The 24,282-nt window shown below is 43.5% G+C and overlaps 1 protein-coding gene across 1 annotated transcript in view; it reads right to left on the reverse strand.

Moving 5' to 3' along the window:
* Gli3 (GLI family zinc finger 3) overlaps positions 1–11,817 on the reverse strand; it is a 268,430-nt gene extending 256,613 nt beyond the window's left edge. The window contains exon 1 of the mRNA XM_036187579.1: positions 11,670–11,817. The gene's annotated coding sequence lies outside the window, so the exon portion shown is untranslated. The remainder of the gene's footprint in view (positions 1–11,669) is intronic.
* Positions 11,818–24,282: the final 12,465 nt, after the last annotated feature.

Below are 24,282 nucleotides of genomic sequence, written 5' to 3' on the forward strand. Positions count from 1 at the left end.
CATATTCTCTTTTACAGTCATGTTCCATAGCTATAAAGAATACGAAGATGGAAAGTCCACTCTCAGGCATGTCTCCTTCAAGCACTCTAGACTGCAACACCCACGGAAGACATTTCATCTGTCTAGTCATCTGCTTATTTTCTACATGTAGCAGACACCACAATGTTCAATCAAAACAGTGATTAGTGAAACAGAATAAAGAGCTGTTTAACTGGCAAAAGTGAAAACGCTGGAGGATATATGTTTAGTCAGCTTTAACTCATGTTTGCAAAGGAACTTAAATTCTTTAATGTACACCATATCCCCCTTGTCCTGGAATTCCAGCCACTCAATGATGGCTTCAGAACCAAAAGCTGTACACCCAACACTGGGGCACCAGCTCTTCCATTAACTTCCATCTTTTCCAAGAATATCTTCTGTCATTCCCTCTAAAACACACGAGTGTTTTTTAGGATAAAAAGAAAAAAGGTGTACTTATCAACTGTAAAACCCACTCTGCATTGGAAAGCATATTCAGAGAGCACAATGAAAAATAAGACCCAACAGCAAGGGGCTGGACAGCACCCATTTAGACTCCCTAAGGATGCCCCAGGAGCTGTCCAGCGCAATCCTGGGCAACCTGCACTCAGTCTCTGTTGTTTGCCTCCAACAGAAGCACTCTGATGCTTTTCTTCAGGAGAGGGGGAAAAAAACAGCAAAAACTTTCTTTCTAAAAACACCCATTAATTTCCAAGAGATCACAGACTCTCAAAAGCTTTTCCATAAACCTGGATAAAAAAAACCTCTAAAGAGAAATTTACAATAGTTGCTTGTACCTCTAAAAAGGAAACAAAACAAAACAAAACAAACAAACAAAAACCTCAGATTAGAGGGCCACAGAGATAGCTCAGTGGGTAAAGGCACTGGTTTCAAGCCTGAAAAGCTTGGTTGGTTTCTGGAATCTACATAATAAAAGGAGAGAACCAACACCCCAAGTCATTCTCTGACCTCCAAATGCAGTCACAGTAAAAAGCAAACAAACAAACAAAAAACCCACAAACTCGGAATAACTCTTTTAATCCTCTCTCCAAATTGATTTTGTTTGTTTAAGGTGAGGTCTCAATACACAGTCCAGACTGGCCTCAAACTCCCAACACTTCTTCCTCAACCTCCTCCCTCAGACTAATCTTCAATCAGATTACAGAACTGCACCACACACCCAGCTTTAAATATCATCTTTAAAGTCTATCACAAGGCTGGGGGGATGACACCCAACTCCAATTCCATCACTCAGGAGGCAGAAGCAGGAGAGTTTCTATGAGTTCCAAGTCAGCCTGCTCTACAAATTAAGTTCTAGGACATCCAGGGCCACACAGTAACACATTGTCTCCAAAAAACAAAACAAAGATCAAGTACATCATAAGAGCAACTCAACCCAATCCACACCACCCCTACTCCAAGTATCCCTGAGCAACCATTAATACTAGCCATTAGTACCCATACTGCTGAAGGCTTGCTTGCTAAGAGATCTGGTTCTCTGGTCCTTGTCTGGCACACTGCATCTGTCATGAAGAACAGCACCTGAGAGCCTGTAATGGAAGAAGCACTGCTTGTCAAGCTTACTGCAGATTCCAAACAACCGCTCTGCACATTTATTTTTGTTTACTGCTACGTGTTGATGAGAGGGTCTCATCAAAGTCTTTCTTCACTACAGAATGAATGAAGTGTATCCCAGAGCCATGAATTCACAGACCAGACAAACCTATCCCAGCTCCAACTGTAATGATAAAGAACTGTGTCTAGAAAAAAAAAAAAGTCTTTGCTGAACATCCGTCTCCCGACTCCAGACTGGAAGCCTCGGGTGAAGAAGGCTTCTACCGTCCCAACAACTAATTCACACACAAATGCTGACTGGATAAATAAAGGTTCAACAGAGACCCCATGACTTCTAAATCTGCTGTGTCTTGAATTTTAAATATTCTTGAGCTAGCTACAACACATCTTCTTCTATACTAAATGTTTCATTGAAAACTGGCAAGTTATATAAAAGCTAAAAATTTTACCGAGAATCCTTAATCAAAGCTCCCAACTCTTTGGCCACTCCAGACACTATAACCATCTCCTCCAAAACTTAAAGTTTCATTAGCTAAATTTGGGTAGTATAGTACGTTTAAAATGCAAAAAGGAAACAAAACATGCAAAGGAACCAGATCATCCCATCAAGAGATGAGGTTTCCAGTAAGAACAAACAAGTCACCAAAGTTGCTTGGCAAACCTGGATTTTATGCAGTTGTTGGGCACCCCTCAAGGCACAGAACTTCATTTTTAAAAAGTGATAACCCTCCCAGAACTCATCACAGCAGAGAAAGGTTCAAGTGCCAAGAGGCATCGCCTGAAAGCTACTAATTAATGGTCTTGGAGAATACTAATTCCTACCCGTTTGAAATAGATTTCTTAAAAACTAGGCCCTTGGTAACTTAAAGAGTCTACCCCCTTCTTCTATTTTGACAACTTATTTTTGGATCTCATTAATTAGCAACTAATTATTTAAGTGTAGTCAATGCTTGGTGCAGGGCTATAACATGGCAACTTGCCAAGGCAGACATCTGCTTCCTGTATAGCACCATGAATTATATCAGCTTATTTTACTGATAAAAACACAATTTTATCCTTGTCACAAAGAGAAAGTTTTAATACCATGGATGCCCACACCCCATCTAACTGTTGAAATGGTGACTGCTTCTCCCTTCAGGGTGGCTCTTTCTTAGGACATTAAGGGATCTGGAAACACAGGCCAGAGTTGACCCCTGCTGGAATGCTGAATCGTGACAGGTTAAAGCACCACCCTATCACTCCCCTTGGAGCCCAGAGGAACTTAAGAATCAAGGAGGGTGGGAATTAATTCCGATTCACTTCAAATACTTTCCTCTGTAGAACACATGCCACTATTTTTAAGATATGAATGAAATCAAGACTTTCCTCCCGAGGCAGTTTCCCTGTTTACAACTCTGGCCTGTCTCCTTCAAGTCTGTCTTTCACCACTGATACATTACATGCAGGATAGCAGGCAGACCACATTACATGCAGGATTGCAGGCAGACCACTTGACTTTTCCTGCTGGTTTTTCCCCCTTTGGGGGTGAGGTGGTGAGTCTGAGTCTTAGCAAAAGAGGTAGGGGCGCCCAGGAAGCCTGCAACTAACATTTGCCTTCTAAGGTCTTAAGTTTCACAGGTTAAAAAAAAGAGGGATAAAAGCTTCTTCCTGGAGGCAAAACAACCAAGGCTTTTTTCACTCAACTATTCCAAACCTTTGGTAATTTCCCAGAGGCCAAAGTCTGGAGCACAATTAATTTCAGACCCTATTTTAAACCTACTCCTTCCCCTACTAGCAATTTGCCTGCAGGTACATCTTTCTTTTCTAAATTCTAATTGTGAACCTGCCTCAACCTCCCCAAAAACCATGCAATAAAAGCTTCCTGAAGCCACTAGGAATAAGGCTTGTAGTGTATGTTCACTCTGAAAGTGAAGGGGGTTGGAGGGAGCATTTGCCAAGTCGGAGGATTTGGGAGGGGAGGGGTCCACTACGTTTTTCAAAGCACTTTCACACAAATGCCTCAAGCCCTCTCAGAGTCACCTCAGGGAGAGGGGCTGCCTCACAGTGACTGATCATCTTCAGTGAGACAGGTCCACTGACTACGGGAATTCTTTAGAGCAGGCTGTGGTTGGACTCCTTCCTAGTTACCCTAAACAGATGCGAGTGCTGTGAATGGTCAAAGCAGACAGACAGACAGCCTCACGTCTCTCAGAAAGCCCTGCAGGAAGCTCAACCTTAATCACAGAGGCTTCCTGTAAGGACGGTCTCTCCCCTTGCAGTTCCCAGCTGTAGTACCTCCAAACCGTAGGTATTCAGGATTGCTTTACGATTTGAACACTAACATTTTTCCAAAGAAAGCACCAGTGCTAACTAAAGCCTAAGGGTTAAAAGTGACAATTGGGCATCCTAGAGCCTACGCTGGAACCGAACTCTGGCAGTCACAGACCGGCAGCACATCGCCAACACCTATTTCCTTAATCCACTTGGTTTTACTGCTGTTACCTGAACTGTGGCAATAACTCTGCTGTGGCTTTTTTCTTAATGCATTTAAAGATGCAAAACAACTAAGCTAAAGGCTGGATTGATGATAACCTGACCAGTTTTCTCATAGATTAGAACAGCTACAGGCCCTGAGAGACCAGAAAGAAGTCACTCCGGAACGCACAGCCAGGCTCCGAGCACCAAGAGCAGGCCTATGTGAGAAACTACACCCTGCAGTTGAAGAATCTGCTGCTCCAGGGAATGAGGCTTTTATTCACACCTGCCTGGACATTGTTAAGCTGAATGGTCTCCCTCATATGTTAATGTTTCAAAGTTCCACAATGAACCAGGCTGAGAAGGAATTTGGGGGGCAGCCTTCCACTCCATCACTGAAGAGTAATGGTTCTCTCATCCTCTACTACTAGGACACCATGGAAGAAGCAACCATTTAGGAAAAAAAAAGTCCTATTTCATATTTATAACTTCCTGGAGATATTAAATAAACCATTTCCTAAAGAAAATAATTCCTTAAGAGAGAGGAGAACTTTTTTTCAACATGAAGGACAAAACTAAAGCTGACTTTAAAACTTTTCATCAATTTTGTAAGAGAAAAATAGTCTGGAGGTTCAATGAAGAAAAATGCAGAGAATTCAGCCCATCTTGGGAAGGAAACGTAAGCAGTCTGTAATGTGCCTGAGGTTTTTCTACTGTTCAGGTATCTTTCTGAACTTAAAATCAATTGGTTATGCAGAACCTCTGTGACGTACCAACACTTCTCAAGATTTTAAGCTCTTGTCTCCCTTCCTGTCTGTACTGTCTTCCTTTCTGCAGACAAGGAAGCCCAACTTCGTAAGTTCTTCATGAAACCTTCATTAATGTTTAACTACTGTAATTTTTAATACACAATCATTTCACCTTTCTAGGATGACTTTTCCCAAGGTCAAGAGAGCAGCACACCTCATCTGTGAATGAGAAAGCTGAAATCTACCCAAGCTGCCTTTGGAAAAACCAAGGGATCTCCAAACCTGCTGCTTATTATTTTCAGTCTTCCTTCCTTCCCTTTCTGATGCTTCTCATTGTAGAAAAGCAGTATTTTAACAGACATCCCAAAATGGAATTGCTCTAACAGGGAAATAACTGACTGGATTCAGTGAATTTGGTTTTCAGAAATTAACTACATCTAAACTTTTAAAAAATGTATATATTTAAGCCGGGCGATGGTGGCGCACGCCTTTAATCCCAGCACTCAGGAGTCAGAAGCAGACGGATCTCTGTGAGTTCAAGGCCAGCCTGGTCTACAGAGCTAGTTCCAGAACAGCCAAGGCTACCCTGGGAAATTTATATATTTAACTACCATCACTGAAAGGACTATTCAACAAGAAAGAAATCATTGTTATTACACTTTAAAAAAAAAATCACAAAATGACATTGTTTGTGCCTTTTCTGGTGTTGATGTAAGAGATTGCAATCTACTACTCCAGCTGCCAGAGGTTATTTTATAACATGTGAGCGAAGGATGAGGTCTTCATTTACTACTCATTACCACTTCTGAGTCCCACACAGCCACCAGCCTCCTGTGCTTTGGTCAGGCTATTCTGGGGGCACAGCAGATGCCATTAAAGAAGAAGCAGTGATGGGCAGCAAGCTGACACCAGAATTTCCTGTGCAGCAGCTGGATCCAGACCTTCCCTCCCAAAGAACCCTAGATCTAGACATCTATGTCAGTTGATAAATAAGTTCCCATTCACAGTCTTCCCACTACATCCATATACATCACAAAACCATGAGTGCTTCACTAAGGCTTGTAAGAATTAAGAATGTTTGCACAGCAGCAGAAAACAACTTGCTGTTTTCATAGAACTTACATAACTTACAGTTCCTAGAATCCTCTATCTTTGAATAAAGCTTACGGAGACAGACTGCATGCTCTATGAGTAACTGAATAACTGACCTTTTTGTTGTTGCTGGGGTTTGAAATGGGTTCTCACACTGTACGCCAGGCAGCCTGAAACTGACTATGAAACTTGTGACAATCCTCCTGCTTCAGCCTTCCAAGTGTTAGGAGCACAGGCCTGAGCTACCACGCCATTAAATCACACACACGAGACTGATATTTATGTATTAACATCAGCCACAGACAAACTAAAGACACTCGACTTCTTTTCATTCAGTACTAGTCTCCTAATTTTTAAAGTTTTGATAGTCAAATTTTAACTTCAATTTTAAAGGCCACATTTTCAAACTTTTTGAATTTTCAGATGTAGAGCCTACTTTATAACACTTAATTACCCATGGGCCACTTATCCTGTAAACTTTCTTATTCAAACAACATTCTCCAGCTGACTCATTCTTCACCTTATATATATACAGGACTGTCAATCTAGCCTGCATCATCAAGTGCTACCCACACCCTCAATGTGACTCTGGTTGGAATTCTATTGGAGCATTCACAGCTCAAACAGCAGGCCTTGTCCTGAAGTAGCATGGTCGGGTCCACGTGCCTGGCCAGTGGACTGCAGGTTTCCATACATCTCAAGTCATTCTGGCTTCATTTCAAAGCTGCTGGATGAAGCTTCTCCACACACTAATAAATCTTTCTTTTAAAAAAAATAACACAAAATGTAATCAGTAACAGGGCCTAACTACCTCATTCATTCATTCATTCATTCATAAAATTTGAACTTATCGTTCATCTAATTGGTGAGTCTTCCATTTTTTTTAAATGACAGTTTATAACATAAACACTCTGGAGTCTTGTTAAGCATTTTATGCAATCTTTAAAAAAACAAACAAAAACAAAAAACCTTGCTTTAAAATAAGCAAATACACTACACATTTTAAAGTTATTTCAACAGGGACTTAAGAATGGCACTTCTCCCTTACTGTTGAACTAATTCTGGAACATAAAAATCAAACAGATACACAAGGATGTTGTGTACAGTTATTGCTATACGACCCCTCCCCTCCAAAGCAAAGCCAAGCCCCTCTAACTGTTTTCAAGCCTGCAACCCAATCCAATTTACTTCAGGTAAAATTTAAATGTATAGTGCATGCTGCAACAAAACCATGGGAGGATGCCAACAGGGTCCTTAAGAAAGTTTTCCTCTAAATCTCTGGAAAGGAGCTTTGAAAGAAAGCAAGGATTACAGTCAGCTAGAAGGGAGGGAGGGGGACTTACCTCAAACCAGCCAAGCGGAAATCAGAGCAGTAATTCTACAAGTCGACAGAGTACACTTTCAAAGCTGTAATAGTGTGAAGAAGTGCTGGGCAGCATGGCCTGAAGGCAGCACTAATACACTGATGACTAATGGCTGGGCTAGGGCAGACAATGAATTTGGGGCTTGAAAACGAACAGAAACCATGCAGTACTTTGACAAATGGGCTTTCACGATTTCATTCATTGAATAACCTTTAAACACAAAATTGGCTTGGGTTCTCTTGGGAATGACATGACATGGTGCTGGACAATGATGTAAGTATTTTCTTTTTTAATTATGACTAGTACACAAAATGCTAGCACACCATCTAAGAGGATATAGCTTACAGATACCACAGAGGCAGACATGGACCGCAATACAATATTGCCTTTCAAGAGGGGGCCGCAAAGTCCCCGGTGCCACCTTATTAACTATGTAATGGCTTTTTCATTCAGCTTCTTTAGAAAGCCATAGATTTTCTGAGACATTTTGTCGGGTTGAAATATACACAACCAGAACAAAAAACACTTTCAGGTGAAACAAACGTACATACACACACACACACACACACACACACACACCACAGTGGCAACTAAAGAACGAACTAGTATGCACTTGGTATTTCAGATGGAAAAAGTCTACTTTTCAGGGGCTAGGCAAAGGGAAAGTGTAAAACAATGGAGACAACACACCAAGTTTGCAAACAAATGAGCTCATAAAGACATTGCACACACAGCTTCTTTCCAGCAGCTCTCCTCCCCTTTCCCGACATAATTAGCTTTTCAGTTTAAAAATAATAAATTTGGCAATTTTTAAAGAGAGAATGAAAAATGGAAAGAGTCTCTAAATTAACAAGGGCCACTTACTTCAGACAGCACAGCCTTCAGCAGGCCCTAAAAACTTAAGAAAAGAATCCTAAGACAGGAAGCTTAGTGAGCTCATAAAACCGTTGCTGGAGCCAGGAACACATAGCATATTTAATCTGCAAACTGTGAGAGTCCACAGTGACTTCAGCAAGATCTGAGGCATGCCCTCAAGGTTTGCTGGGATCTGGGATTAGGGGGTTGATAAGAACCTCCACTGCCCATGGACATGTTTTTCTTCTGCAGTTAAACACAAATGCATGGAGACGTTTGACTGCTGCTTGGCCTTACTGCTCAAGTTATATAAAAGCTCTGCAGCTCCTTTTGCTGTCAATATATCAAAGTTTAAAAAAAAAATCATCAAAGTGTGAAATTTCATTTAAAGTCTTCACCAGCCTACAGCTCTATTTCACAGGCCCATCAAATAAAAGTAAAGATGAAAAATACACTGCAAAGTTCTTGAGAAAGGTTGCAGCACCATTCAGCCCTGTTGTTGTTTAGTGTCCGCTTTTATTGGCTTTGAAAGTAGAACAGACCAATTTCCATGTAGAAAAGTGACAACATCAAGTGAAGGGCAGCAGATTCTCCCAGGCTTTAAGGAGAAGACAACCTGAAATCATTATTAGAGAACCTTTTGTTTAACAAATACATATATGTATCTGTTCTGTAGCCATTTCAGCATTTTGATTGCCTCTCGATATAAAAGTTGGCAGAAAATTCCTTGAATCTTCCAAAACAAATCAGACTTTGAATGCCAGAAGAGCTAAAACCTCCTTCAAAGAACTCTGCAGCTGGGGCTTTACAACAATTGCAGAAAAAAGAAAATTCTGACTTTTAAGATAATCTACTATAGTCTAAAAGCATTAACATTCCATTACTAAGGTTTTCGTGAGTATTTCGTGACTCACTGACTCACTTCTTCAAGACTGGTTTTTCTTAGAACATTACTGTCTCCATATACGTGAGTGCATACAACAATGATCATTAAAGTGTTTCCTTTCATAAGCTTCCAAACTGTCCTCAGAAAGCGGGGTAGGGAATGCAGCAAGCAGCATGCCTTACACAGGACTCACTTCTAAATGGCTAAGCCCAAAGGAAGTCTGTAACTCTTACAGCGTGCAGGTAATTAAGAAAACTTCGTCGGCTTCCAAACAAAGGAGAGTTCAACTTTTAGGCTCTGGAATCCAATTGTTAAATTCACAATTCTTTCACTAAGTAAGTAATGAAGTAACTCCAAAAAAGCCATTTTTCATCAGTGCTGAATTTTCTCATTTCTGTCTGTGGTCCTTGGCAAATTAGACAAACAATAAAAACTGTATGTACACCAGAGTTCAGTCAAGGACTACAAGCATGTAAAAAGCAAGGGGAATTGGTAGGCATCTAAGCTAAACCTGCCCGTCTATTAGCAATAAAGCAATTTATATCTTTTAAAGTGTTTCTGCCTGTGTGAAATTTCACTAGACACCTCTCACATTGAACTTATTCATGCATCTTAAACCAAAAGCTTCCCTGGGCTGACTTTAAGAATTACATACCCTGAAAGGATCTCCCCTTAGGCGGAGAGTTTCTAATTAAATAGCTTTTAGTGTAAAATAAACTCTCTGCTCTGTATAAATATGCAATTTCAGCTCATTTAAATGTTATTTTATGTTTGTTTTAAGGTCTGACTATAATCTAACTGGCCACAGAGCTTGTGGACCAGATTGTTAAGGCCAATATTTCCTAACATAAACAAATTCTGTAGCTACTCTGAACAGTTTACATTGTTAAAACCAACCACCACTGCTTTAATATAGCCTCTCCACTGAAATACTGCTCTGCCTTAGAAAAATGAAGTGATTCTAAGGTTATTTCACTATTTTAAAACACAGCATTTTCCTGCTTCAAAATAATCTTGACACATGTAATTAAGAAACTGTCAGACTATTATTAATTTTTAATTTAAAACCCAAATGAAATAATTACGGGAATCAATCAATAAGGCACCTATTCAAATTACAGAGCAATTACATAAATACTCAAAATTAATACTTTAGACCAGTTCTTGAAGAATTCAGTCTATAGCTCGTGAAGACATCAAACAGTACAAGCCTGTGACATGAGGAGAATGAACGAAGGGTCTCCCCTTAAATAGACTCAAATGAGATGATTTCAGATGGCATAGCACAGTCCCCCTTCCCCCAGCCATGCCCAATGCTCTCAAGCTGCAACTCTTTTTCTAGAAGGTATTCCCACTAGACACATATTTCAGGAATCTTAAAAAAAAAAAAAAAAAAGGAAGAAAGAAAGAAAGAAACAGAAAAAAAAAATGGCCTCACCCAAGTTCTGCACAAAGTCACTTAGAAAAAAAAGGGGGCCTAATCACTTGAATTTTCAACAGTGCACATACTGGACTGTGGAAAGCTGTAACTGAGGAGACGGGGAGGAAAAGAAGGCCATGAGGTGTTTTTTGGAACTAATAATACCAGCGGGGCTAATGGCACTGCCCCTGTATTTGCACAGCGGCCGGCCCTCCATACCTCGAACTGAAGGGTTCTTTTACTTGAGGACGACAGTCCATCATTTCAAACTGAAGTGGCAGCTGGAAAATGTGGAACAGCTGGCACAGAGCTGGGAGAAAATGTTTTACATAAATATATGTACATATAAACTGGCAGAGGGCCATGAGCACTGTACCCGAGGCCAGGATCTATCTTGCAGTCTACAACCAAGTTTTTTTTTGGGGGGGAGGGTTCGGGGGTCGGGTGTAAAGTCGGTGCAGCCAACTTCCCTAAGTGGTCTTTACACACATAGCTAAGGAAGCCTAGGGAATGGCGTGGTACTCAAAAAGGTGCACTCTGGGACACAGGCAAAAAGTTCACCGAAGGATACCAAGTTCACCGAAGGATAATAAGCAAAGGCCAGGCCGAGTGTGAGGGCATGTGGCCATCTGCTGAAAAGTCGCTTCACCACCTCACCATTCAGGTTTAGGATCAATATTAACTCCACATGCCCAGGCCCCGTTGCAACTCCAGAAAGTTAAGTGTTCCTAGCAGAGTAGAGTGATCCATACCCAACTCTGTTCTCTGCAAAGTCGGCCTCTAAAGGATTACCGCAAGGGCCACAGCTACTTTTCTTCCTTGCTTTTTTCTTTCTTTCTGCCCTACCTCCGGAAAGGAAGAGACAGAATTCCAAATCACCCACAGATGGTACAACTTTCACTTTTCCTCTCCCACCGCGGAGGCGCGCCCTCCATCCGCTCACCCCGGCCCCGCGCATCCCCAGGCGGTGCGCGCCAGTGGAGCTGCAGAGTGCCGCGGCTCGAGGACCAGCCGCAGCTCCGGGCGCCCCCAGCTCTGCGCGGCTCTTGGCGAGGAGTAGGCACGGGCGCCGCGGTTGCAAACTTCGTCCGCGCGCCCTGGGGCCGGAGGTCTGCAGTCCGTCTCGAGAACGCCGAGTCCAGACCCCGAGAGCGCGGGAAGGCGCGAGCGCACGCAAGCTGCTCCGACGCCGCGCGGCGGCTCGACAGGGCGGGCTGCGGGGGCCCGCAAAACAAAGAACTTCGGGCGGGACGTACCTGCGGCTGTGGCTGTCAGGTCCCAAATCCACAGACCTGCGCCGGCGGAGCGGCGGGCGGCTCGAGCTACCGGGGATGAGCCGGCTGGTCGCAGTGTGCGGCCGCGGCGGGCATGGTGTAGCGCGGGCGAGCGGCGGAGCGAGCGGGCGCGGCGGGGAGAGGGGGGCGGTCGGGCGAGTGTGCGGGCGCCGGCGGCGCGGCCCGGTCCGCTCCCTCCCGCCGCTGCAGCCCGCGCATCAGTTTCAGGGATCCTGTAATCTGATCCCTCTGAGTCACCGGCCCTGAGTGACAGTTCTGATTTGGTTCAACCGCGGGTGGGAGGAGAAAGGGAAAGAAAGGAGCCCCCGACCGTCAAGTCGACTTTCAGCGACCAGGGCCCGTCCAGGCCGAGCTCCCGGGTTGCAAAAGTTGAGCTCCGCTGCGCGCGGCCTTCGCGCTCCCCTCTGCGCGCTCCTGCGCCCCTCCTCTTCCCCGCCCTCCTTCCCCAAGTTTTCACAGATGTGGCCAGACTCTCCTCTCTTTCCCCGCTCCTTCTTCCCTCGCGCGCCCCCACCCCCGCCCGTCCCTCTAATTTCCGCCACTCCGGGGAGCGCTGGGGACGCGCCGAGCAGCGGGACGCCGCCGCCGCCGCAGGGGGCGAAGTTGGGAAAAACTTGGGAGTACTGCTCGCCTTACTTTGCTTTCCCGCTCCTTCCAGGCCGCGCCCGGCGGGGTCCCGCTCCGCGCGCGGATCCCGGTGCGCTGCGCTGCGGGCGCCACTGAGGCCGCGCGTCGGGCCGGGCAGGGCTGGCGCGGGCAGCCGGGAGCCACGCGCTCCACCGCCTCCGCCCCTCCCGGGTCCTCACACAGACACATCCAGGCCTGCTCCTCCTCTTCCCCCTCCTTGACCCCGCGCCCGCGCGGCGCGCCAGGCCCCACCCACCCGGCAGGAGGAAGGGGCCCGCGGGTGATGTCACCCGAGCCCTCCGGGCCTGCGCTCCCGCGCAGCCGAGAAGCCGGGGATCGCGCGCTGCCCGGCGCTGCGCCCATGCCTTCTCACTTGGCTTTCCCTGCTCTCCGGTTGGACTCCCCTTCCTTCTCCGGAGACCTCTCAGATCACCACTGCCCCACCCCCGCACACCTCCTGGTACTTTTCCCTAGGCCAAGCCTGAAACTTCCTCTCGCGGGATGAGATGCTTTTGAAAGTTCAGGACTTTCCTACCCGTTGCAGTCATCTGCTTTTGGGAAGTGGGAAGTCTCACTACACAGCCCGATGTCCCCATGGGCCACTTTGCAAAGGACACAAAGACCCGAGCTAGGAGTCTGGACTTAAACGGGGTGCTTTCCTTAAGATGCCGAGTGCCTGTCCTTGATTTCTTTTCGGGGTCCATATTACTTCAAAATGCCTTGCCATCCTTCAACCGGCCGGTCCACACTCATCTCTCTCTCCCCCTTCAAGGTACTCACCCCAACCTGTGACTTGAAAGGGAGGATGTCTAGGGGAAGGAAGAAAGAAGAAAACCCCGAGAGACATTCCAGAATCCCGGAGTAAGCAGTCGGCCCACCTACCCAGCCAGAAGTGCCTTGGTGCTCTGGGTGCTCTGTGGCGGCTGTCTTGAAGGCAGAGAGTGGGTGGATGAATAGCTATTATAATTTGAAGAATATTTTGAGATTCGCATGCTTAAGTGAAGAAATTTTTTTTAAAGGAATTGACAACGGTATTCGTTATTTATTTCCGGGAACTTGTTGCTTATCACAAAAACAAAAAGCAGACAGTGACTTAAGCTTTCAGGGTAGAAACAGTGGAAATGAAGTAGGACACTGCTTAGCCAGTTTTAAGCTTTCTCTCCACTAAAACACTCTTTAAAAAAGGGGGGGCAGGGAGGACAACCTTCACTGAGTGCAGGAATCTCAGAAAAAAAAAGAAGTAACCCTTACTCTGCCCTCAATAACTGGGCTCAGGCCTGGGGAGCATTCTCTGAACCTCTTTAGGCTCTGAGCCCATCTGTGGGTGAGTGTAAGAAATACCAATCCTCCCAAGTCCCAGGATGGCTGTGGATTTCCAGTGAGATCTTACCTGTAAAATTAGAAAATGTTCAAGTGTATGAGAAGCACGTTGGTTTTGGAATTGCAAGTTAGTCTTTGGCTTGTGTGTTTGCCTAGTGTCAGATACATTGTTTCTGACGTTCCGGACTGCTACTGCCTCTGCAGCAAGAATGCAAATATGGCATCCTGATAGTTTGCTCTGCTTATCCAGCGGCAAAAAGGACAGCCCATAAATCAACAAGTATAAACTACAGATTTTGACTTTTATTTCTAACAGTCTCCTAGCACATTTTGAGTCATAAGGATTTTGATTTGGGGTTCTAAAAAGACTGGAACAAAGAAAAAAAAATTGCGAAGCTTCCCACTACACTATTAGAATCCCTAAGAACCAAGGTGGAGGAACTATTCTGTGCATTGTGTTTTGATTTCCTCACCTGGGGTCCGTAGTATAGATGGGTAGCTCTGATTTGCTAACAAATACACATGGAAGTGGGCATGTTTTGCAGAAATGGTGAAGAGAAAAACTGCCTTACTGTGAGTTAAAGAATGCCATAAACTTTTAATCCATGTTAGCTTCATAAATCTTTTGCCCAGGGAAATCTTAGGTACAAATCCCAAAATGAAACAACAGGAACTATTTGAGTTATTCCTGGGGTGGACCTTAGAATTGAAACCTTAAGTCTTTTGCATCACACTCCTGTCCTGCAGCAGATCCTAAGTCACCTCCAACACAGTAGCGGAACTTCCGTTGCAATGAGCAGTTATGGACATTATGTAATGATGCATAGGGAAGAGGTTGTTCCTCAGTGACGTCTGAATTCCATCCTTATAGTTCACTTCCTGCCTTTTCTCATCAGCAATCATTTCAAATGCAAATATCTTGGGAAATTTTAATGTCATAGCTCCTCAGTGTTGCTAGTTTTACGTCAACTTACAATTGGAAAGAAGGGCTTCCAATTGAGAAAATCTCCATAAGATTTTCCTCTGGTGCATTTTCTGGATTAACAATTGATGTGGGAGGGGCCAGGCCTCTATGGGTGGTTCCACTCTTAGGCAGATGGTCCTCGGTTATAGAAGAAAGCAGGCTGTGTAAGCCATGGGAACAAGCCAATAAGCCACACTCCTCCATGGCCTCTGTTGCAGTTTCTGCCTCTAGGTTCCTGCCTTGAGTTCCTGCCTTGGCCTCACTCAATGATGGACTGTGATCAGGAATTGTGAAACTAAATAAACGCTTTCCTCCCCAAGTTGCTCCCTGTGGTGTTTTATCACAACAACAGATATGCTAATGAGACATCTCACAGTATTTAAACCTTTAAGATGGATTTATTTTCCAAAATGAAAGAGGACTTGACAGCCTTCGAGTTGGTTTCCAGCCTTGCTCTAGCAAGCTATTATGTAGTGGGTGTCTTAAACAAGGCATGCACTAACTTACATTTCTGGAAGCCAGAATCCTAAGTCATGGTGTCTGCAGGGACAGTGTTTCCATGCAAAGTGTGGGGAAAGTCACCATTGGCCTCAGTGACTTCTAGTTGGAGCTACCAATCTGCTATTCCTTGGCTTTCAGCTACTTCACTTATCTCTGCTTGGTCATCTTAAGTCATTCTCCTTGCTACTCTCTCTTATGAGGAAGAGAGCTGTGGCCTATACTACTTCAGTCTGACTTGATTTTAACTAGCGCATCTGCAGCCTTCTTTTCAAATAAGATAGTATTCTGAAGTTTGTAGGATTAGCATTTCCTTTTGAGAAGTAGAGGGCACAGTTCAGCTTAGCAACATTGCCCCCCACCCCGGGTGGGGGGAGGAATGTATTTGGAGGCTTGGTCCTCAGTGTACTGTGTTGAGATTGTGGAAACCATTAAGAGGTGGAAGTTGATTTGAGGTGGTTAAGCCTTTGGAGTGTGTGCCTTTGGAAGAACAAGTGAATGGCCTTATAGCCCTAGTTGTTCTCAAGAAATCCAGGTTATAAAAGAGCAAGTAGGACTCCTTCCAATTCTCTGGTTTCCTGTCTTACTGGAGCCTAATGTGTGTTCCCACCACATTACTGTCTGTCATGAAGCCCCTAACAGAGTGCATTCTACATGGTCTCTCCGACAGTTTGTATTCCCTGTAATGACCACCTTTTCCAAGAGAATGCCATTTTCCTCTTGGCCAGACCAGAAAGTGACTGCACACAGGTAAACAAATACCACCTGCCCTCCACGTCATTTGCCCTTCACAAAGGTCCCCATTCTCTTCTAGCCTTGGCTAGACCCTGCCTGCGATAGAGCCCTGGTGGCTTTGCTTCAGTGACCCTGTCAAGGAGTTTGCCTACTCGGAAGAGGCTTTCAGCTCATTGTCTCCTCCATGACCCTCAGTGCACTGTAGTCACAACTAGCACATCCTGCCTGCACATAGGTGGCCAGAGGAGTCTCCCTCCTTGGGTTACACTTGATAACAGCCTCTTTGTTTTCTCCCTCTTCTTTGTCTTCCCCCATTTCTCTGCGTCCTCCTCCCTCACCTTCTTTCTCCCAACTCCTGTGACCAGAGAAACATGAATAAAAAGATGTGGGTCAGTGGTAGAGCGCTTGCCTAGCAAGCGCAAGGCCCTGGGTTCGGTCCTCAGCTCAAAAAAAAAAGATGTGCCAGCCAACAGTAAGAAAGGAAGGTAAGGTAAGCTCCAGGTCTAGTTACTAGAAAGCCAGTTACATGTTATGCAAAAATAACCACTAAGATAAAATGCTTAGGAATCAAGATATGGGGATTTGGGGAGTGTCAACTGCTGTTCTGAGCATCTTAGTGGGTTCAGGTAAATTCACATGTAAAAATTCAACCAAAGGAGGCTTGAGCTGACCATTCTCTCTCACCTCACTGCAATCATCCCCCCAGGGCCATGATAACTTTGCTTGACCTTGCTTGACCTTGCTTGAAGGCTAAGCAGACTGTGCACTAGGCTTCACAGAACTCATTGCCTTCACTTCCCAACTGCTCACACTCATTTCCTGGTCATAGAGATTCTGTCCGCACCATGCCATCCTGCACCCATTGCAGGGAAAATACTGAGGAACGGTAGAACTGGTCCTTTCGGGAACACTCCCAGGATGGGACCACTCCTGTAGGTGCCAGAATGGAAGGGGTGGAGTCTCCTCATGTCGCAGGGCAGCTGCGAGACAGGAACATGCTTTTAAGGGCACTGTGCATGGGCCTTTCTGAGGCCTTCTCACTCAACACCCCTGTAACTAGTTCTTCCATCTTCCTGGAACATTGGGATTATAAATGGAACCCAGATGTTGGCTGTGTCCTTCTTCACCTTGGAGATGTAGCTATAATTGGCTTGGATTTCAGCCAATCCCACAACTTGGGAAGATCTAAAACCCTCTCTTTGAATTTCTGCTAACTTCAGGCTCTTTGGATGCTGCATGACACTGAACTGTGCCCCACACTAAAGTCTTCGCTTGCACCACAGGAAACTACTCACAGTGGGGATGAAGGAGCTTGGTAGATTTAACTAATGATTTAGGCATCTAGGGAATGAATTTTTCTAACCCTCTCTTTCATAAATAAAATAAGTTTTCTCTAGGTCTCAAGCAGAGCAGTTTAGTGAGTAAAATTCTGTGTCCTGGCTGGGCATTAATGTCTGCTGCATGTAAGATTCATTTGATTCTTCCCATTTAGCCCAGTGCCTGCTCCTCTACCGGTGATCAGCTCCCATCCACTTGGCAGCCATGTTCCACATCTCTTTTAGACTCCCTAAAGCTAGGGCAATCGGGACAAAAGTCTTTCCATGCCATGTCATTCAATGTGTGGTGGTAAATTCGACATGTCTCCAGCCACAGCCTTCGCTCTTTGGTTGACCACAATCTGCGTCACTTCCTGCTATCTTCTGGGAAGCTTCACTCATTCATTCATACAGTGTGCCTTACCAGCAGAGAATTCTGCGTTCACTGTTCTGTCGTAAATAATCCACTTACACAAACTGTAGGTTTTATGAACAAAAAACAAAAACAAAGCAAAAAACAAACAAACAAACAGGAAAACAGGCTACAAGAGAAGGGATGTGAAGTCAAATACATCACGGCCATCAGGTTCAGTATCTCCCACTGGAATTGCTGCTATTGGTCCTTCTCCAGCCATGCCTTTCCCATGAATATTTTTATTCATTCTGCCTTCCTGTTCAGTACCTAACTCAACTCATTTTTCCTCTCTTGAGCAGATTATTTTACTCTATCTTACCAAACGGAGTATTCTGAGAGACTCTAGTGTAGCAAAGCAGAGTGCCCTTTAGGACAGGTCCATCTTTCTTAGAGAGGCTTTGGAATGACATGTTCAAGTCAATCTTTCTTGAGTCTTACTCATCTCCTCTCACACACATTCAGTAATATGCCAATGCAGTTTTTCCAATGAGGAATAAAATTGCCTGGGTTCGGTTACATAAGAACTGGGAAATACCAGGGCCCACACACCTGGGAATATAATTAGCAACTAGGCAATTTCAGGACAAGACATGCTAGGCAAGCAATGACCATGTGCTTAAGAACTATAACGCACACTTGAATAGGTTCTATCCTGCCTAACTGCTGTGAGATTCTGGGGAGGAGCCCTGAAATCAGAGGAAGAGGTTAAGAGGAACAATTAGGGGAAGCAATGGATTGCCCTTTAAACAGCTGTGAAAACAGCCAGGATGAGTGAGACCAGTGAGAGACTAGCCTTTGCAGTACTCATGAGAGAAGCTTAATACACACCAAATAGAATGTAGGGGTCTCAGAGAACACTAGCAGGAGAAGGGAAGGACATGGGGGTGCTGTTGTACATGTTTTATAACTTTACTGTTCTCACACATTGTTATGGAGGACTGCAGCTAAAAAGGAAAGCAGAAGCTACATAGAAAAATACTATCCTCTGTCTACCATCTACCTATCTATCTTTGTCCATAGGACCCTACTTTTTTATTAAGTGGACAATTCATTCATATATATGGTACATATGTTTACTCTTACCCCACCCTATCTAGTCTCCCTCTCTTATCTATTATCAGAACCCCCTTACAGGTCTCTTTCTCAAGTGTCTTTTTGTTTTATTTTATGAGCTGCTGAGTTCAACCATCCTTTTGATCACTGGTTTGGAAATATCCACTGGAGCCTGGCTGGGTATACACTGTCAGGTATATACAGTTGTTCACACAATTGAAAAGAATGACCATTCTTCCCCCCAAATGTTTAGCATGGAGGGAGAGGGGCCCATGAGCCCCTTCCTTATCCAAGAGTGTGTGTTTGCCCAGTGCAGACAACCACAGCTGTTGTAAGATCATGTTTGCAACAACTGTATCATGCCCTGAAGATAGCGTTTCACAGCCCTTCTCCCTATTTTCTGGCTCTTAAATTCTTTTTCCTCCTTCTTCTGCAGTGTTTCCGTGCGTTAGTCAGGGAGGTATGGATGTCTTGCTTAGTTCTGAGCACTCAACTGTCACTCTAAGCACGTTAAGCAGCTAAGCATCTTTGCATTCACTCTTGTTCACTGCAAAAAGAACCTTATCTGATAAAGGATAAAAGTGGTGTTTGTCTGTGGGTATAAATGTAAATATTTAGATTCCATTTGGGTGCCATGTAGAGTTAGCTGAATAACGGTAGTGAATTCCCTGGCTAGAGGTTATGCCCTCCCCATACAAGCATGTAGTTTCTCTTTTACAATGAGCTTCAAATCCAAGCTGAGAGCGATTGGTTACACCCAAAACAGTTGGACTACTGTTGTACCCATGTGGATACCTTGACTGGAAGATTAGCATTGTCACATAGGATTTACAGTAATAATACTGTAATAATATCATTGGTGCCTTATCACCCTCCCCCAGTTACCTGGATAGCGCATTGCAGTGCATTGAAAGCTAGCTACCATAGAAGAAGCTTTCAGCTCAGTTTAGCTTGATTTCTCTATATTGTGTAACCAAAGTGTGTGGTGTCTTCACAAAGTGTGTGGTGTCTTCAGCAGGCAGATCTTATCACCTTGGTCTGATGAGAACCCAAGAAGAATAGTAAGAGCCTGTACTGTAGCCATGATGATGCACACCCTTAATCCTAGCATTCAGGAAGTAGAGGGAAGCAGACAGAACTTTGTGAATGTGAGGCCAGCCTGATCTGCATAGCAGATTCTAGACCAGTGGGGGCTACTTAGTCAGATACTTTCTCAAAAATCTTTTATTTTAAAAGAGCCTGTGTTATGTAGGTGACCTCTGGGCTTCTCTGATCAGCAGCTCACAAGGAGTATCATATACCTAGTATGAGGATTTTGGTTTAATTAACAAACAATTTCTAAGAATGATATTATCTGCCCATTCAGTATGCCCCCCTTCTAAGTCTTAGACTTTTTTTTTAACTCACACCCTTTTCAGTTAGCTAACAAATAATAGGTTTCTATACAGCTTTTTCAGACAACCTTCACTTTGGTTAGCCCTCCTTCCCTGACCCTTCCTTCATCTTTCATGTCTCCCCACCCTATCTCCACTAAACCTTTCTTGCCCACAAGAGTGTCCCCTCTCTCTATTTTCATATCATCAATGCTTTACTAGCCTCTCCCCTTCTTTTTAAAATGACTTATTTAAAATTGTTTTCTGATTAACTCAGAAATAGAAACATCACTCCAAAGATTTAAGGGAAGCCACCCAACTACTTATCCTGTTCCCAACTAGTGAACTTCAATACAGTTACAGTTCTGAAGCAATTGAGCTTTCTTTATGGTTTTACACTGTCTTTTTCAATTACCTTTTAAAGCCCCCCCACCTTAAGCACCCCATGACCCTTTTCTAGTTCCCTGGCTTCTACAAGTACTCCAAATAAAATACACATACCTAAAGATCTGCTTGTGAGAAAACACACAGCATTTGTCGCTCTGTGCCTAGATGACCTCAGTAGCTATAACTTCCAAGTTCCATCCATTTTCCTAAAGATTTCATTTTTTTTCTTAAAAATAAATAAAATTACATTGTATATATGTATCATATTTTCAAATTCCATTCGTCTGTTGATGGGCCTTTAAACTGTTTCTATTTCCTGGCTATCATGAATAGAATAGCAGTCAACATGAATGAGCATGTCTAGAGTTTAGAGTCCTTTAGGTATATGCCCAGGATCTTTAGGTCATGTAGTAGTTCTCTTTCAAGCCTCCAGGCTGATTTCCACAATACCTACACCAGAATACACTCCCACCAACACTAAATAAGGCTTCCTTTCCCCCCACAACCTTGCAAGCATCTGCTGTCATTTGACAGCCCTTCTGTCTAACATCTAAGAACACTTTTCAACATGTTTATTAACTATTTCTTATTTTGAAGATCTCTATTTAGTTCCAGAAGCTCTACTTTTTATGCTAATGACTGATAGTCATATTTGTTTAATCTGACTCAGAAGTACATAAGATGGGATGGACCTGGATTTAAATCCTTTGTCCAACATTAGCAGATTTATCAATCAATTTGCTCAGTTTGCCCACATATCTTATAGAAATGGCTTCCATCTTGTGGTGACTGTGAGAAGGTAATGAGGTGGTGTCATGAAGACCTGACTCTACTGCTGGCATCCTTAATGCCAAAGGAAGCAGGCTGCCTCCTCCTTCTTCCCTCTCTTCTATTTTTTGTTTGTTTGTTTTGTTGGTTGGTTGGTTGTCTGGTTGGCTGGTTATGGAGAGAGAAAGAGACCCTGTTTCTGGGGGATGTCTTTCTGCATGCTGTGAATATATGTTGCTCCCATTGGTTAGTAAATAAAGCTGCTTTGGCCTCTCTGCACAGCCCTGAGTGTCCTAGAACTCACTCAAACTCACAGAGATCTGCCTTTTTCAGTATATATGCAGTCCATAACTTTACTTTTAGGTGAAAATTTAGAGCTGCAACTCATTATTGTTCTTTCCATAAATTTTTAACTTATATTCAACAGCACTGATTGTACATATTTCACCAGACAAAAATCTGGAGATTCTTTACTAAACTTACCAGTAAAGTGAAAATAAAAATATTAATCCTGCTACCTATTTCATAAAATATAAGATATATATTAGGGGATAAACATATAAAGCTTTGTGTAGTATTTACCTACAGAAAGCATTACAAAGAAAGGCATTACCAATAAGCACATACTTTTGACAATTATCATTAAAATCAAAGTTGAGACCAAAATATAAATTTATTATACCCTTGGTTGCTTGCTAACTTGAGTTAATAGTACCTGAGTAAATATAGTCAGACTTCATCTACGCATGTAAAATGAGGACAGTCCAGAAAATCAGCTCTGTATGGGCCAGGCAATTAGGGCAAAAGCTGGTGAATGAGCCCAGATTATCCAGATTCTGATGTTACCAGAGAGCCGCATCAAAAAAGTCGGAATGAAACACTTTTCCTTTAAAAAAAAAATTAAATAATTGCAGTATTGATTGAATGACACCAGATAAACAGCCATCAAGAGTAAAGTTCCTCAATGAACAATTCCCATGAAAACCATTCAAGCTTGCCCAAATAAAAGACTAAGGCAATAATTAAAATCCTGTGTGCATTCCAAACCCAGAAAGAAAGTATTCACGTGGAAAGAGGCACCTTTAACAATTAAAGACACGTTTTGGGGTTTTAAGAGGCATGGAGGATACTGCTGACTTCATATTCTGTAGCAGGAATGGACACTGAGATCCATGCTATCTGGAGGAAATTGCCTGCCTGCCAGAATAATGCACTCAGCTCCCACCGACTTCCTAGGAGACTTTGGTGTGTGTGTGCCGGACACAACTTTCTCATCCCGTTCCATTTCCAGAAAGTCCCAGTAATAGAAACTGTCAAAAGAAATATTTACTTGTCCTTCTGCTGTCTCTCTGTTGATTGCAAAACCTGGGTTCTGACATTTGGGGCCAAAATGTATTTTTTTAATTATTTTTTTTATTTTATGTGTATGAGTGTTTTTTCTATGTGTGTATGTGTGCGTGGGGGGGGGGGGGCTACCTGCATGCCTGATGCCTACAGAGGCCAGAAGAGGGCATCAAATTCCCTAGAACTGGACTTACACAAAATTGACAGTTGTGAGCTGCCCTGTGGTGCTGGGAATTAAACCTGGGTCCTCTGGAAAAGCAGCCAGTGCTTTTAACCACTAATTCATCTCTCCAGACCCTTGGCTATGTATTTTTTTTTAGCCAGCTACTCAACCCCTCTGTGCTGAAATGTCTTCAGAATAAAAGTTGGGTCTTTGGATTATTGAATGAGGTGATGCTCACTCTGCACTCTGCACTCAGCCACTCGACATGTGCTTTTCTCCTTATTAGCAAGAGCCTCGTTCCAAGATCGGGTCTCCACCAACCTTTCTCAAATGAACTGTTTAATAAAGTTCTGGAACTATCTGGCAACTTTGGGAAATTCTTTAAAAACTTCAGAGAATAGATTTAAATGTGCACCAGTCTTTTATGTGCTAGTACCCCCAAGAAAGCCAATCTGTAACCACAGACTTTGAATGTGGTGATTCCTGAATGTGGTCTCTCATATAGATGGGGTTCATGAGACTCTAATTTCAGGTCATACAAACACGGTGCTTTCAGTCAACAAGGATAATTCACTAGAAGCCTAAAAATAACAGCAGGCTCCCAGGATGGCAGACACAGAGGAACGTTATCAGCACCCTATCAGCATCCTCTCTTCCTTCCGTGTCTACACTAGTTTGGTCCTTGGTTAGACTTCTTCCTGAGGACTGGTTGTCTCATAAGGAAGAAAACATGAATGAAGATGGCAAGATTGCCATTGCTTATTGTCTCTGTCCCAGGAAAGACAGTGCCTCTGCCACAGCCATCTCACAGTTCACAGGAAACCCACATGGAGGAGTTTGCCCTTGGTAACTGGTCTGTTGAGTAAGAGATGGAGACTGTTGGATAATTGTTACTTTTTCATATGAGGGTGGCAGCAATATAGTGTAAGTTACAGGACTGAAGAGCACATGGACGTTAGAGCACTTTTCAGAAGCAAAACAAGGGTAGTATGTGCCATGTTGATATTTTGAGTTTGAAGTTTTGTGGCAATAAGAGTTAGAAATGGGCTGGAGAGATGACTCAGAGGTTAAGAGCACTGGCTGCTCTTCCAGAGGTCCTGAGTTCAATTCCCAGCAACCACATGGTGGCTCATAACCATCTGCAATGAGATCTGGTGCCCTCTTCTGGCCTGCAATCATATATGCTGTATACATAATAAATAAATAAATAAATAAATAAATAAATAAATAAATAAATAAATAAATCTTTTAAAAAAAGAGTAAAAAGAGTTAGAAATATTCTTAGCATAATAGATACAAAAATATGGAGTCAGGGTAAGGGACGCTTTGAGCCAGAGATAAAACCTTTGAAATCATTTTTTTTTTCCTTTGAAATCTTAAACACAGTCAGTGAGAAAAGGAAAAGAAAGACTTTGTCTACCAGGTCAAGGGGGTTAAACCCAAAGGAGAAAACATAAGGTGGGATAGAACTCTGGGCAAGAGCGACACTAAACATGACAACCCAGAGAAAGCAAAGCTACTTTGGTCTCAAGGAAAGGGAGAAAGGGTGGTTCTTAACAAAGGAAGTCACTGTTCAGATAGAGAGAGGCCACATTAGTTGTGGATTAAAAG

The sequence above is a fragment of the Onychomys torridus genome, chromosome 5 (assembly GCF_903995425.1).
Source record: "Onychomys torridus chromosome 5, mOncTor1.1, whole genome shotgun sequence".
NCBI classification, from domain to species: Eukaryota; Metazoa; Chordata; class Mammalia; order Rodentia; family Cricetidae; genus Onychomys; species Onychomys torridus.